The sequence below is a fragment of the Mesoplodon densirostris genome, chromosome 1, assembly GCF_025265405.1.
Source record: "Mesoplodon densirostris isolate mMesDen1 chromosome 1, mMesDen1 primary haplotype, whole genome shotgun sequence".
In the NCBI taxonomy this organism is placed as follows: Eukaryota; Metazoa; Chordata; class Mammalia; order Artiodactyla; family Ziphiidae; genus Mesoplodon; species Mesoplodon densirostris.
In genome coordinates this window covers 163,585,126-163,601,954 of record NC_082661.1, presented here as the reverse complement: position 1 = coordinate 163,601,954, position 16,829 = coordinate 163,585,126, and the positions used below count along the sequence as shown (strand labels likewise).

Below are 16,829 nucleotides of genomic sequence, written 5' to 3'. Positions count from 1 at the left end.
TAGGGGACTGTCATCTGAGGGGAACAGGGCGTGCCCAGCGTGAGCTCAGGCAGGGACCCCCTGCACACTGGGGAGAAGATGCTGCACTGCCACCGGTCTCAGCCAGCAGGCTGCTCGTGTCCCCAGCCTTCCCCTGTGCCAGGTCCAGAACACATGACCCCAGCTCAGGCTCTCGTGCTCCAGAAGCTGGTGTAGACAGCAGTGGGTTTCCTGGACAAAGAAGACTCATCATTCATAACTGACCCCTCTGCTCCTGGGGAGGAGAATGTATTTTAAACCTGCAAGAGTCATAATTCTATGTTCCACATGTTGTCAGCTTTGCCTTCTACAGACACAGGGCCTCTCCCCTTTGAGGGGGACCCCTCTGGCTGTGGGGGTGTGCCCTCTCTATTGGCAGAAATGTGGGGGGCAGACAAACAACAGGCTTACGATTTGGATTGTGTCCTGCACATAAACACCTGGGAGAGCAGAGCCAGGACTGTGGCAGTGGGGAGTGTATGCCGCAGGAGGTGGTGATGAGACAGCGTGGCTATACAGAAGGATTCTGGGTGTGCCAACTCTAGTAGAGCCAGTAGGCATGTGCTCCATAGGTGAGATGCAAGCACAGGCTCACAGTGGACACAGGACTCCTTCCCGATTCAGGACAGCAGGGGCCACTGCCCGAGGCGGGACTCCTCCAGGGCGCAGAGCAGGTTTTGCTGCAGGACTGGCTCAGCTTTGCTGGTTCCAAGGACTCAGTTCAGCCGTCTTCCACCCTCAGACAGACTGGGACAGGTTGGGGACCTTGATGTTGAGCTCGCCAATGTTGATATTCCGAGGCATCTCTGGCAGGTTGATGTTTTTCACGGCAGACACGGCCCAGGCGGGCGCTGCTGAAAGGCCACCCTTGGATTTCTCCAGCCTGTTCTGAGCTTCAATCTGAGCCACGATTTAATTCATGTTTGTTTCCAATACCATCCCACCCACCACCACCTCCTGAAGAATGTAGTGCACCTTATCCATATAGAAGGTCAAATCCAATTCACAAACATTTTCGAAATACATATCCAGAGTCTCCACAAAAACCTGGATGAGGTCCAAGATCCCAAGTTCACTCTCTGATGAATCCACACAAAATACAAAATAGAGGGTAGCATAATGCTGATAAATCAATTTGTAGTCAGAGCCACCAATCAAACTTCCACCCTCCAAGAAGTTACAGATGTTTCATCCCGCTTGAGAACTAGATGGAAGGTCTCTCAAATAATCTGCTGTTAAATTTCTTCTGGGAAATGCTGGTAGAAGCGGACCAGCCGGGGCTTCCTGTGGTTACTGAAAACCAGAATTGCCTTAATCACCTTTGCCCGCCATGATCCTTTCACCAGCTACTTCCAGAGAGCATCTCCCATTTATGTCTCTTATAGTCTTTTTTTGTCTACTTTAACTCTATGTTTCTCTTTAAAACATTTTTAATAATTATTGTAAATTTATTTTGTATTTACATGTAAATTACTATGTAAATTAGAACCTTATTGAGAATCACACCCTTATTATGAGAAATTTAGCACAAATTATACTTCCTTTATCTTTCCTCAATATGCATTTTATTTTTCTTTGGCTAGCACTGGACATCCCCAACTCCTTCAACTCTGCCTTATATGAAAATTTCCAGTCTTACCGTTCTGAATATTTTTCTCTATGTACAGTCTTACGGTAATGCTCTTCTAAGATATGATGTTAAAAATAAGGTAGAATTCCATATTATCTGACCAATATGGATTATCGTAGAATGTAGTCTCTCTCAGTTTAGCCACCATGCATTTACCAAGTCAAGCTAAGATTGCATATGGGTGGCCCAATCTCCTAGGTGGCTCCCACTGAGCATGAATTCAGCAGGAATTCTGTTGGGAAAGGCAATATCACATGCAGTTTTTGGGTTTCTACTTGGCCACATAAGAATGGGCCTTGAGGCAGGAACACTTGTTTACCAAGAGATGAAGAAACCTCACAGCTTGTGCTGAATTTATCACATTGTGTGGGAATAGCTTTTGCTGTTCAGACTCAATGTGTATTTCTTTGTTTTGCTTAAGCATGTGCCTCATATGGCACCTGGCCAACCCATTACTATATCTGTCCCTTGCCAGGAGGGGACAGGATCTTTTTGCTGTAGCAGAAGAGGGATTCCTGCAGGTTAATTGCCCTACCACTGCTGGGAGGGACCTGCTGGCAGTGGGGTACTGACACCCACTAATGAAGTTAATCTTGCTCTGCCTCATCTCTAGGTGAGTAAATCATTGTTCCATCCAATGCTTGACTGCATTGTGTTTTCTCTGGCAACTCTGATATCAAAATGCAGTGGACAGAAGTGTTCAGACTTCTACTCCTGATAATAAGCCACAGATGCCACTTGCTTGACAGTTTAATTAACACCCATTACCTTATAGTGCTGGTTCTGTTGACTTTCTTGTGTACATTTCCTTATATGTACTAAATATTCTAAAAGTATTCATTGAACAAAAGAATATGTAAATGAACACAGGAGGTAAAAATTACAAAATGTACATGATTGAGATTTTCTACAAAGGACAGTCTTTATTAATTTTATGTTTGAGGAAAAAAATTTCATCAAAATTTACTTCAATTAAGTCAATAAATGTCATTCTTGAAAGTTATGTTTTTATAATTGCAGTCACTTACTATAATTATGCAACACTTGCTTTGAGAAAGGACAAGTAGTTTTGAACTGTGTAGCAAATGACACCTTATGTAATGTAAGCAATTTATAACTGGGTAACTTTAATAGTCTACGAACTATAATAAATACTTTAAGTAATGTTTTACCAGTATGGAATAATTGTCTGATTAGCAATGCACCACTACAAAATGACAAGAGCTTTATATAAAAGAAGTATGTGCTCTACAAATTGTAGGATAAATTCTGGAGGTTAGAGGACAGGAAAAGTGATATTATTAATATAGAACTTCTACTAAATAATCCATTAAAATTGTTTTAAGTATACTTGAAAGTCCTCAGTATGTGGTACTATTATTTTAAAATGTTGATCAAAACACATAGATTTTATTTTTAATGCAGTTGTAAGGATTACAATAAAAATATGTATATAATCTTCTTTCACTGTTTTTTTGGGAGCATGTATCTTTAAACCAAAAGTGATTATCACAATGTATTTTCTTGAATTATGAATATATATTATTAATCTTAGGTGGCCACTGGAAGGAGGAACCCAAGGATGAAAAGTACTACAACAATTTGTTTTATATCTGCTACTGTGATTTATTATCAAGGAGTCTGTCATTTTCTGAAGTTTTAATATTTGTTATTTTAACTGTCTCACTCCTCCAAAAATAAAGCAGATCAGGGATTGAGTTTTCATCACTACTCTATCCTTGGTAAGTAGAAGAACACTTGACACATAGAAGCACTCAAAAATATTGTGACATGTAAGTATGAATGTGTAATCACATAAGGTGATTATTTTATTCTTGGTAACTTAGCTGAATACTTGTTCAGAGAGACCTTAGGGAATCATTTTGGCCAAGATTCTTGGAGAACTCCTACCTGAAAAGATGATCTTTGAGTAAATCAGAATAAAGAGAAGGAATTAGCAATACAAAGATATGAATCAACAGAATTCCAAGTAAAGAGATGAAAAAGCACTGACTTTGTAATTAACTGTGTACTATTTTCCCAGTATTTGTATTTGCCAAAGACAAATATAAAATTAATTGTATAACATGGTTCCCAACAAAAAGGAAATTACATACAGCTTTGTAAGGAGATGGAGTACCATGTGAATAAAGCAGACTTGTTTTTAAAATTTGCAGATATATGTGATCTATTCTAAATGTGCTAAGTATAGTTATCTTCTTAATAAAGTTATCCTCTAATCCTAGTTTCCAATAATTGCTTATGAATGGATACAGAATAATATCAAATTATTTTTCTGAGTATTTTGAAATAATTATATCATTTTTATTAGTAGTAGTATATTAATATACTGAACTGTATTGATAGATTTTCAAATAGAAAACCATTCTGGAATTCCCAAAATACTACCTCCTTGGTTCTTGATGTAACAGCCTCTTTAAACCACTGAGTTTTATTGGCTGATATTTGTTTAGGATTTTTGCTTCTACATTCATGAATAAGACGGATTTGTATTTTTATTACCATGAACTTGTCAAGTTTTGATATCAAAATGATGTTGATTTCATAAAGAGTTGAGAAATATCTTTTCTCCTCCTTATTTAATTATTAGAGCTTTTGTAAAGAGAGATGCTAGTCCCTCCTTAAATATTTGTTAGAATTCATCAGTGAACCAATCTGGGCCTAGAGTTACAGAAAGTCACTAATTTTAATATTAAATATATATCAACAATTCTAATGTTTTATCTTATGTGAGCTTCTGGTAAATTTATTTTTCTAGAACGTATACAGTTAGTTTTCCAAAATTATTGACCTAACATTCATAATAACCCCCAGATTTCTAAATTTCTCTAAAATTAGAGATATATTTAGTAACATTTTCCCATTTATGATATTGGTTACTTATTAGTTACTCTCTTCCTTGGTCATTCTTGCCAGAGGTTCCAGGCGTTTGTCAATTGTATTGGTCTTTACAAAGAACTAAGGCAGAAGGTGCCTTAATCACCTCTATCATAGGTTGATTTTCAATTTTAATAACACCTGTTCATTTCTGCATTGTTTTCTATCTTTTGTTATTTTTAGGTATGATTTGTTTATTTTTTTCTAATTTTATTTATCCTAGTCTTGGATAATTAATGTTCAGTCCTCTTTTTAAAGTAGGCATTATCGCTCTAAATTTCCTATTAGTGAAATATAACTTCATTGCCCAACTTTCGATATGTCAAATTTACTCACTTCCATTGTGATGTTTGCTTTAAATCTAAAAGTTATGAGGGTAGGAACTTCAAGATGGCAGAAGAGTAAGACGTGGAGATCACCTTCCTCCCCACAAATACATCAGCAATACATCTACATGTGGAAAAACTACTACAGAACACCTACTGAACACTGGCAGAAGACCTCAGACCTCCCAAAAGGCAAGAAACTCCTCACAACCTGGGTAGGGCAAAAGAAAAAAGAAAAAGCAGAGACAAAAGAATAGGCATGGGGGCTTACCTGGTGGCGCAGTGGTTGTGAATCTGCCTGCTAATGCAGGGGACACGGGTTCGAGCCCTGGTCTAGGAGGATTCCACATGCTGCAGGGTAACTAGTCCCGTGAGCCACAACTTCTGAGCCTGCAGGTTTGGAACCTGTGCTCCGCAACAAGAGAGGCCGCGATAGTGAGAGGCCCTCAAATGCGATGAAGAGTGGCCCCCACTTGCCACAACTAGAGAAAGCCCTCACACAGAAACAAAGACCCAACACAGCAAAAATAAATAAATTAATTAACTCCTACCCCCAACACCTTCTTTAAAAAAAAAAAAAAAGAATAGGGACGGGGCCTGCACCAGTGGGAGGGAGCTGTGAAGGAGGAAAGGTTTCCACACACTAGGAAGCCCCTTCGCGGGCAGAGACTGCGGGTGGTGGAAGGGGGAGCTTCGGAGCCATGGAGGAGAACACAGCCACAGGGGTGCGGAGGGCAAAGTGGAGAGATTCCCTCACAGAGGGTCGGTGCCGACCAGCACTTACTAGCTCGAGAGGCTTGTCTGCTCACCCGCTGAGATGGGTAGGGGCTGGGAGCTGAGACTTGGGCTTTGGTCGGATCACTGGGAGAGGACTGGGGTTGGTGGCATTAACACAGCCTGAAGGGGATAGTGCACCACAGCTAGCCGGGAGGGAGTCCGGGAAAAGGTCTGGACCTGCTGAAGAGGCAAGAGACTTTTTCTTGCCTCTTTGTTTCCTGGTGCGCGAAAGGGGATTAAGAGCGCCACTTAAAGGAGCTCCAGAGACAGGCGCAGGCTGCGTCTATCAGTGCGGACCCCAGAGATGGGCATGGGACACTAAGGCTGCTGCTTCAGTCACCAAGAAACCTGTGTGAAACCACAGGTCACTCTCCACAACGCCCCTCCTAGGAGCCTGTGCAGCCCACCACTTCCAGGGTCCTGTGATCCAGGGACAAATCCCCAGGAGAACGCATGGCGCGCCTCAGGCTGGTGCAATGTCATGCCAGCCTCTGCCGCCGCACGCTCTCCCCGCATTCTGTACCTCTCCCTGCCCCCGGCCTGAGGGAGCCAGAGCCCCGAATCAGCTGCTCCTTTAACCCCGTTCTGTCTGAGCAAAGAACAGATGCCTTCACACAACCCACAAGCAGAGGTGGGGCCAAATCCAAGGCTGAACCCCGGGAGTAGTACGAACAAAGAAGAGAAAGGGAAAACTCTCCCAGCAGCCTCAGGAGCAGCAGATTAAATCTCCAGAAACAACTTGATGTACCCTGCATCTCTGGAGTACCTGAATAGACAACGAATGATCCAAATTGAGGAGATGGACATTGGGAGCAACGATATATATATATATTTTTTTCCCTTTTTCTCTTTTTGTGAGTGTGTATGTGTATGTTTCTGTGTGTGATTTTGTCTGTATAGCTTTGCTTTTACCATTTGTCCTATGGTTCTGTCTGTCCGTTTTTGTATTTTTTTTATACATAAAAAATATTTTTTTCTTAATAATTATTTTTTTATTTTAATAACTATTTTATTTTACTTTATTTTATTTTATCTTCTTTCTTCTTTCTTTCTGTTTTTTCTCCCTTGGATTCAGAGCTGTCTGGAGGACAGGCTCTTGGTGCTCCAGCCAGGCATCAGGGCTGTGCCACTGAGGTGGGAGAGCCAAGTTCAGGACACTGGTCCACAAGAGACCTCCCAATTCCATGTAATATCAAATGGTGAAAAACTCCGAGAGATGTCCATCTCAATGCCAAAACCCAGCTACACTCAATGACCAGGAAGCTACAGTGAAGGACACCCAATGCCAAACAACTAGCAAGACAGGAACACAAGCCCATCCATTAGCACAGAGGCTGCCTAAAACCATAATAAGGCCACAGACGCCCTAAAACACACCACCAGGTGTGGACGTGCCCAGGAGAAACACAAGATCCAGCCTCATCCACCAGAAAACAGGCACTAGTCCCCTCTATGAGGAAACCTACACAACACACTGAACCAACCTTAGCCACTGGGGACAGACACTGAAAACAACAGAAAATACGCACCTGCAGCCTGTGAAAACGAGACCCAAATGCAGTAAGTTAAGCAAAATGAGAAGACAGAGAAACACACAGCAGATGAAGGAGCAAGGCAAAAAAAAACCACCAAACTTAACAAATGAAAAGGAAATAGGCAGTCTACCTGAAAAATAATTCAGAATAATGATAGAAAAGATGATCCAAATCTTGGAAATAGAATGGAGAAAATACAAGAAATGCTTAACAAGGATCTAGAACAACTAAAGAGCAAACCAACAGTGATGAACAACACAATAAATGAAATTAAAAATTCTCTACAAGAGATCAATAGCAGAATAACTGAGGCAGAAGGATGGATAAGTGACCAGGAAGATAAAACAGTGGAAATAACTACTTCAGAGAAGAATAAAGAAAAAAAGAATGAAAAGAACTGAGGACAGTCTCAGAGACCTCTGGGACAACATTAAACACATCAACATTCAAATTATAGGGTTCCCAGGAGAAGAAGAGAAAAAGAAAGGGACTGAGAAAATATTTGAAGAGATTATAGTTGAAAACCTCCCTAATATGGGAAAGGAGATAGTTAATCAAGTCTAGGAAGCACAGAGAGTCCCATACAGGATAAGTCCAAGGAGAAACACGCCAAGACACATATTAATCAAACTAACAGAAATTAAATACAAAGGAAAAAATATTAAAAGCAGCAAGGGAAAAACAACAAATAACACATAAGGGAATCCCCATCAGGTTAACAGCTGATCTGTCAGCAGAAACTCTGCAAGCCAGAAGGGAGTGGCAGGACATATTTAAAGTGATGAAGGAGAAAAACCTGCAACCAAGGTTACTCTACACAGGAAGGATCTCATTCAGATTTGATGGAGAAATTAAAAGCTTTACAGTCAAGCAAAAGCTAAGAGAATTCAGCACCACCAAACCAGCTTTACAACAAATGCTAAAGGAGCTTCTCTAGGCAGGAACACATGAGAAGGAAAAGACCTACAATAGTAAACACAAAACAATTAAGAAAATGGTAATAGGAACATACATATTGATAATTACCTTAAATATAAATGGATTAAATGCTCCAATCAAAAGACGTAGATTGGCTGAATGGATAGAAAAACAAAACCTGTATATGTGCTGTCTACAAGAGACCCATTTCAGATGTAGGGACACATACAGATTGAAAGTGAGGGGACGGAAAAAGATATTCCACGCAAATGGAAATCAAAGAAAGCTGGAGTAGCAATTCTCATATCAGACAAAATATACTTTAAAACAAAGACTATTACAAGGGACAAAGAAGGACATTACATAATGATCAAGGGATCAGTGCAAGAACAAGATATAACAATTGTAAATACTTATGCAGCCAACATAGGAGCACCTCAATACATAAGGCAAATACTAAGAGCCATAAAAGGGGAAATCGACAGGAACACAATCATAGTAGGGGACTTTAACACCTCATGTTCACCAATGGACAGATCATCCAAAATGAAAATAAATAAAGAAACACAAGCTTTAAATGATACATTAAACAAGATGGACTTAATTGATATTTATTGGACATTCCACCCAAAAACAACAGAATACACATTCTTCTCAAGTGCTCATGGAACATTCTCCAGGACAGCTCATATCCTGGGTCACAAATCACCCTTGGTAAATTTAAGAAAACTGAAATTATATCAAGTATCTATTCTGACCACAATGCTATGAGACAAGATATCAATTATAGGAAAAAATCTGTAAGAAATAAAAACACTTGGAGGCTAAACAGTACACTACTTAATAACCAAGAGATCACTGAAGAAATCAAAGAGGAAATAAAAAAAATACCTAGAAACAAATAACAGTAAAAACATAACAGCCCAAAACCTATAGAGTGCAACGAAAGCAGTTCTAAGAGGGAAGTTCATACCAATACAAGCCTACCTTAAGAAATAAGAAACATCTCAAATAAACAAGCTAACCTTACACATAAAGCAGTTAGAGAAAGAAGAACAAGAAAGCCCAAATTTAGTACAAGGAAAGAAATCATAAAGATCAGATCAGAAATAAATGAAAAAGAAATGAAGGAAAAAATAGCAAAGATCAATAAATCTAAAAGCTGGTTCTTTGAGAAGATAAACAAAATTGATAAACCATTAGCCAGACTCATCAAGAAAAAAAAGGGAGAAGACTCAAATCAATAGAATTAGAAGTGAATAAGGGAAAGTAACAACTGGAACTGCAGAAATACAAAGGATCATGAGAGATTACTACAGGCAACTATATGCCAATAAAATGGACAACCTGGAAGAAATGGGCAAATTCTTAGAAATGCAGAACTTTCTGAGACTGAACCAGGAAGAACTAGAAAATATGAACAGACTAATCACAATCACTGAATTTGAAACTGTGATTAAAAATTCTCCAACAAATAAAAACTCAGGACCAGATGGCTTCACAGGCGAATTCTATCAAACATTTAGAGAAGAGCTAACACCTATCCTTCTCAAACTCTTCCAAAACATAGCAAAGGAAGGAACACTCCCATACTCATTCTAAAAGACCACAATCACTCTGATACAAAAACCAGACAAGAATGTCACAAACAAAGAAAACTACAGGCCAATATCACTGATGAACATAGATGCAAAAATCCTCAACAAAATACTAGCAAACAGAATCCAACAGCACATTAAAAGGATCATACACTATGATCAAGTGAGTTTTATCCCAGAAATGCAAGGATTCTTCAATATACACAAATCAATCAACGTGACACACCATATTAACAAACTGAAGGAGAAAAACCATATGATCCTCTCTATAGATGCAGAGAAAGCTTTCAACAAAATTCAACACCCATTTATGATAAAAACCCTGCAGAAAGTAGGCATAGAGGGAACTTTCCTCAACATAATAAAGGCCATATATGACAAACCCACAGCCAACAATGTCCTCAATGGTGAAAAACTGAAAACACTTCCACTAAGATCAGGAACAAGACAAGGTTGCCCACTCTCACCACTCTTATTCAACATAGTTTTGGAAGTTTTATCTGCAGCAATCAGAGAAGAAAAAGAAATAAAAGAAATCCAAACTGGAAAAGAAGAAGTAAAGCTGTCACTGTTTGCAGGTGACATGATACTATATAGAGAGAGTCCTAAAGATGCTACAAGAAAACTACTAGAGCTAATCAATGAATCTGGTAAAGTAGTAGGATTCAAAATTAATGCACAGAAATCTCCTGCACTCTTATACACTAATGATGAACAATCTGAAAGTGAAATTAAGAAAATGCTCCCATCTACCATTGCAACAAAAAGAATTAAATATCTAGGAATAAAACTACCTAAGGAGAGAAAAGACCTGTATGCAGAAAATTATAAGACACTGATGAAAGAAATTAAAAATGATACAAATAGACAGAGAGATATACCATGTTCTTGGATTGGAAGAATCAACATCGTGAAAATGACTCTACTACCCAAAGCAATCTACAGATTCAATGCAATCCCTATCAAACTACCACTGGCATTTTTCACAGACTAGAACAAAAATTTCACAATTTGTATGGAAACACGAAAGACCCCGAATAGCAAAAGCAATCTTGAGAAAGAAAAGCAGAGCTGGAGGGGTCAGGCTCCCTGACTTCAGACTATGCTACAAAGCTACAGTAATCGAGACAGCATGGTAGTGACACAAAAACAGAAATATAGATCAATGGAACAGGATAGAAAGTCCAAAGATAAACCCACACACATATGGTCATCACCTTATCTTTGATAAAGGAGGGAAGAATATACAATCGAGAAAAGACAGCTTCTTCAATAAGTGGTGCTGGGAAAACTGGACCACTACATGTAAAAGAATGAAATTAGAACACTCCCTAACACCACAGAGAAAAATAAACTCAAAATGGATTAAAGACCTTAATGTAAGGCCAGACAGTATAAAACTCTTAGAGGAAAACATAGGCAGAACACTCTATGACATAAATCACAGCAAGATCCTTTTTGACCCACCTCCTAGAGAAATGGATATAAAAACAAAAATAAACAAATGGGACCTAATGAAACTTCAAAGGTTTTGCACAGTAAAGGAAACCATAAACAAGATGAAAAGACAACCCTCAGAATGTGAGAAAATATTTGTAAATGAAGCAACTGACAAAGGATTAATCTCCAAAACATACAAGCAACTAATGCAGCTCAATATTAAAAAAACAAACAACCCAATCCAAAAATGAGCAGACCTAAATAGACATTTCCCCAAAGAAGATATACAGATTGCCAACAAAAACATTAAAGAATGCTCAACATCATTAATCATTAGAGAAATGCAAATCAAAATTACAATGAGATATCATCTCACACCGGTCAGAATGGCCATCATCAAAAAATCTACAAAGAATAAATGCTGAAGAGGATGCGGAGAAAATGGAACCCTCTTGCACTGTTGGTGGGTATGTAAATTGATACAGCCACTATGGAGAACAGTATGGAGGTTCCTTAAAAAACCCAAAACAGAACTACCACACGACCCAGCCATCCCACTACTGGGCATATACCCTGAGAAAACCATAATTCAAAAAGTGTTATGTACCAAAATGTTCATTGAAGCTCTCTTTACAATAGTGAGGACATGGAAGCAACCTAAGTGTCCATTAACAAATGAATAGATAAAGAAGACGTGGCACCTATACACAATGGCATATTACTCAGCCATATAAAGGAAAACTGAGTTATTTGTAGTGAGGTGGATGGACCTAGAGACTGTCATACAGAGTGAAGTAAGTCAGAAAGAGAAAAACATACTGTATGTTAACACATATATATGGAATCTAAAAAAAGAAAAAAAAAAAAAAGGTCAGAAGATCCCAGGGGCAAGATGGGAATAAAGATGCAGACCTACTAGAGAATGGACTTGAAGATATGGGGAGGGCATAGGGTAAGCTGGGACAAAGTGAGAGAGTGGTATGGACATATATATACACTACCAAACGTAAAATAGATAGCTAGTGGGAAACAGCCGCATAACACAGGGAGATCAGCTCAGTGCTTTTTGACCACCTAGAGGGGGAGGATAGGGAGGGTGGTAGGGAGGGAGATGCAAGAGGGAAATGATATGGGCACATATGTATATGTATAACTGATTCACTTTGTTATAAAGCAGAAACTAACACACCATTGTAAAACAATTATAGTCTTATAAAAATGTAAAATAAATAAATAAATAAAAATAAAAGTTATGAGAAATGTATTAAATGAATTCAAATTATTGGTGGGAATTCTAGCTTTCCTTTTTCATAATTTCCATCATAATTCCACTGGGTCTGAAACATACTCTCTATGGTTTCATTCATTTGAAATTGTTGATACTTGCTTTATGCATCAGCATATGTTCAATTTCATTCAATTACCTTTGAGCAATCTAAAGAGATCTTTATTCTTCATTCGTTGTTTATATGACAATTAGGACATGATTGTTGACTTCATTTTTGTTAAAATTTTCTATACATTTTCTAATTTTCAGTCTGGTTTTTCTATATGTAACTGATAATTATCTGAAAATTCCCAAATGTAATTGTTGATTTATTTATTTATCTTTGCAGCTCTAACTGGTTTTATGTATTTGAAATTATGTTAATGGGACCTTAAAATTTAGAATTGCTATATATTTCTTCTATCCCCCAATTTTTATCATTATGAAATGTCAGTTTTTAACTAAACATTTTATCTTATTCTGATATTAAAAGAGTTTTCCAACTTTCTTTTATATAGAATAAAATATAAGTATGCAGAAGCTAATTTTTATTTTTCTAAGCATGTCTCTTTTAAGCAGTACATAGTTTTTTTTTCTTTAATTGAAGTATAGTTGATTTACAATGCTGTGTTAGTTTCTGGTGTACAACAAAGTGATTCAATTATACATATATATACATATTCTTTTTCATATTCTTTCCCATTATGGTTTATTACAGGATATTGAATATAGTTCCCTATGCTGTACAGTAGGACCTTATTGTTCATTTTATATATAGTAGTTTGTATCTGCTAATCCCAACCCCTACTTTATCTCCCCCCACCCCTTTTCCCCTTTGGTAAGCATAAGTTTTTTTTTCTATATGAGTCTGTTTCTGTTTCATAAATATGTTCATTTTTGTCATATTTTTGACTCCACATATAAGTGATATCATATGGTATTTGTCTTTATCTTTCTGACTTCATTTACTATGATAATCTCTAGATCCAGCCATGTTGCTGCAAATGGTATTATTTCATTCTTTTTTATGGCTGTGTAGTATTCCATTGTGTATATATACCACATCTTCTTTACCCATTCATCTGTCAATGGACATTTAGATTGCTTTCATGTCTTGGGTACTAGTGGTGCTGTAAACACTGGGGTGCATGTATCTTTTTGAATTATAGTTTTTTTTTTCTAGATATATGCCCAGTAGTGGGATTGCTGGATCATACAGCAACTCTATTATTAGTTTTTACCGAAAACTGAAGCACAGGAAGATGCAACATGAACAGCCATGGTACTTTTGAGGAAGCTTCAGCTTGGGATGGTAGGATAGCTCCACCACCATTCTGGCTACCCCTCATTCTCCATGACCTTGGTTAGAGTGTTCATATTGTTCTGGGTTCCATGATAAGTGTTCAAAAAGTATTTTTGTTTTAACTGACAATTAACTCAGTAAAACTCAAACTGCAAATTTGTCATGTCTGAAAGATACAACAATTTGGATCTCAATTTAGAATGCTTTTTGTCTATCATGTGTATGAACAGCAATAATCAGGTAGACAAAATGGCAGAGATTATGCACTAAATTTGTGATATACTCTCTCTGGTTCTGTCTTTGCTAAGCTTTCTTGTACATTGTCCTGTGGCTCATACGTGAGGCACCTTCTTTTGGTTCCTCAAGTCAAGAATATGGCAAGCTGGTCATTCAGAGTTTAGCCACTAAAAATGTGAAACTCACACTCTGGTTGTCACTTGCAACAATATGTGCCTGTGTTAGTTCATTCCAATAGTTGTTTTTTTTTTTTTTTGAGTATTTACTTGGATGATTTATTTGTTATAAATCTACTCTTTCATACCAAAAAGGGAATTAAGCTTGGACAGAGTTTGAATGGCTTCATAGTCCTGAAGGGCTTTCGTTGGCTTGGTATTTTTCATCAGTTTTGGAAAATTCTTTACTATTATTTCTATGAACATTTATTCTCTCCATTTTCTCAATTATCCCTTTCTATGGCTTGAATTATACTTTCAGGAATGTTTGGCCTTTTAACTATATCATCTGTGTAGAGTGACCATGTGTCCTGGTTTGACCAATCTGTCAAAATTTCCACCTATGAATATCAATTAATATCTGTTAACTGAGTGATGAATTTTACTTTCAAAACTCAGTTTAGAAATAAATTATACAGTCACCTTTATCATATATCTGTTTTAACATTTTGTGTTTATTATTTTTTTCTTTAAATTTGTCTTGATATTTTATTTTGACCCATGTCCCTATTCACAGACTTCATCTCTTTACCTGTGCCTAATCTATTGTTTAACTAATTGATTTAGCTCTTAAATTCAGTTAAACATTTTTCATTATATATTCATCAAGAATTTATACTTATTTCTTAAAATATTTTATACTTCTATACCAATCTCAATAACCTTTCATATTATTTACTCTGGGTATCTCCATTACTTGGATTCTCTATAGGTCTCTTTCTATTGTCTGTTGTTTCTCTTGTTTTCAGTGATATGTCATTTCTTCCTGAAATGTCTTGTTATTTTTAATTGCACACTAGAAAATGTACATAAAATATTACAAAGCTAATATAATATCAACTGTTCTCTTTCATAAGAGAGAACTTATAACTGCATCTGATAAATGACTATGCTAGGGAAACTAGCACTCTCAGAACACCTTAATTCCATCAGCTTGAGATGATTTAAACCTGAGTCAGTCCCTTTAAAAGTCCATCACTTTCTATTTATCCTCATTTCAAACGGTTTAGCCTTTTAGTATTTTTATCCAAAGACTGGGCAGTTCACCAAGGCTATCCCTCCTTGAAATCTCTCAACACCAAATTTTTATTTCATGAAGTCCCTTGACTTTGCCTAGTCAACTGAAAAAAAAAATTCTGGATGTCTCAGGCCTGAAAAGTTAACTTGAAACAGTTTAAGTAAGAGGACTTTTATGATTCTTTCAGGAAAAATCCTAAATTCTCTACAACATGGTACACCTATTATCATATTCTTAAATTTCTCCAAGTAAAGTAGGTAAAAATACGCAGATTTCAGATCAAAATGAATATTAATGACACTGGATTCACAGAGTTGATTTCATGCCATTTAAAAGGCAGTTACCTCATCTGTACAGTTGATCAAATCGCCTATTAAGATTCCTTAGGTCCAATTGTAGGAAAATGAGATAGCTGGAATTTATTTCTATTATGTCCCTCACAAGATTACCAGTGACAAAATAACTTTAAATATGTAATGACTCCTGCAAAATAAAAATAAGCAAACAAACATAACCCCCCCCAAACAAGGACTCTTATTTATTCTGGTTTCTTCTTAATAATAAAACCTCAAGGATAAAAAATACCGCTCTAAGAAAGTTAAATTTAAACATTCAGTGATTTAAGACTTTTGCAGATTTATTTTAATATTATCCACACAATCTCTTTTCATATCATTTTATAAGGACTCTGTGACCCACAAGAAAATTACTTATTCTCATGTGTTCCATAAGCAACCCTATCAATCAAATTTGAATGTAGACCCACTGTTTACCAATAAGATATTCAGGCATCCCTTGGGTGATATATACACAACAAACAAATAAAACTGATTCTGATTTCCCAATACATTGTTGTCAATATGTAGTTAGGAAAAAGCAAAACTGGTTATCAGATCCAAACGAAAAAGACATCTCAACTCCTCTAGTACATTTCATTATTTACACATTTCATTGGACAATTACCATACTTGATCAACCATGTAAGCTTCCTTCCATTGGAGGAGACTTTACTATTCTGCTGCTACTGTGAAAAATTTGCTGCTGCTAGCCACTGTGATATCACAAGCAGGAGGAGCTTTGGTGGGAGTTTTGTGGCTATACTTGAATTACTACAGGATTTACCAAAGCCGATAATCTCTATTATTAACATTATCAAGTTATAATGGAGAAAGTCATTACTGTATCTTCTATACTATAGCTTAGATCACAGTATTGGTCTTCCAAACCTAACAAAATAGTACTTTCATAAATCAAGTATAGTCTATAAAATGACATGAATTATTGAATTACAGATGTCATAAAATACCATTCAAAACTAGGATCAGAGAATTAAAGGGATTTAGAACCAATTTGTTTGCACAGAGAATGGATATGCCAGGAATTTAATATTATATTTTCTCAATTAATTCTTATAGCCACCATGTAAAGAAGACATAATACCCATTTTATAAATGAATATCTTGAGGCTTATAGCAGTTAAGTGACATGACAGAAATTATAGGTAAGTAGTGGCAAACCCAATATTTTAACTCAGGTCTGAATGACTCAAGTCTGTAAAGTTTTCCATTTCAAAGAGCTCTGCTTCACTGAATGATCTGTTTCAGCACTGATATAAATAATCCATGTATCACACATTTTCAAATTATTAG

At 37.0% G+C, this 16,829-nt stretch overlaps 1 pseudogene; it reads right to left on the bottom strand.

The window, feature by feature from the left end:
• Positions 1-756: 756 nt before the first annotated feature.
• LOC132488738 (AP-3 complex subunit sigma-2-like) lies at positions 757-13,756 on the bottom strand (annotated as a pseudogene).
• Positions 13,757-16,829: the final 3,073 nt, after the last annotated feature.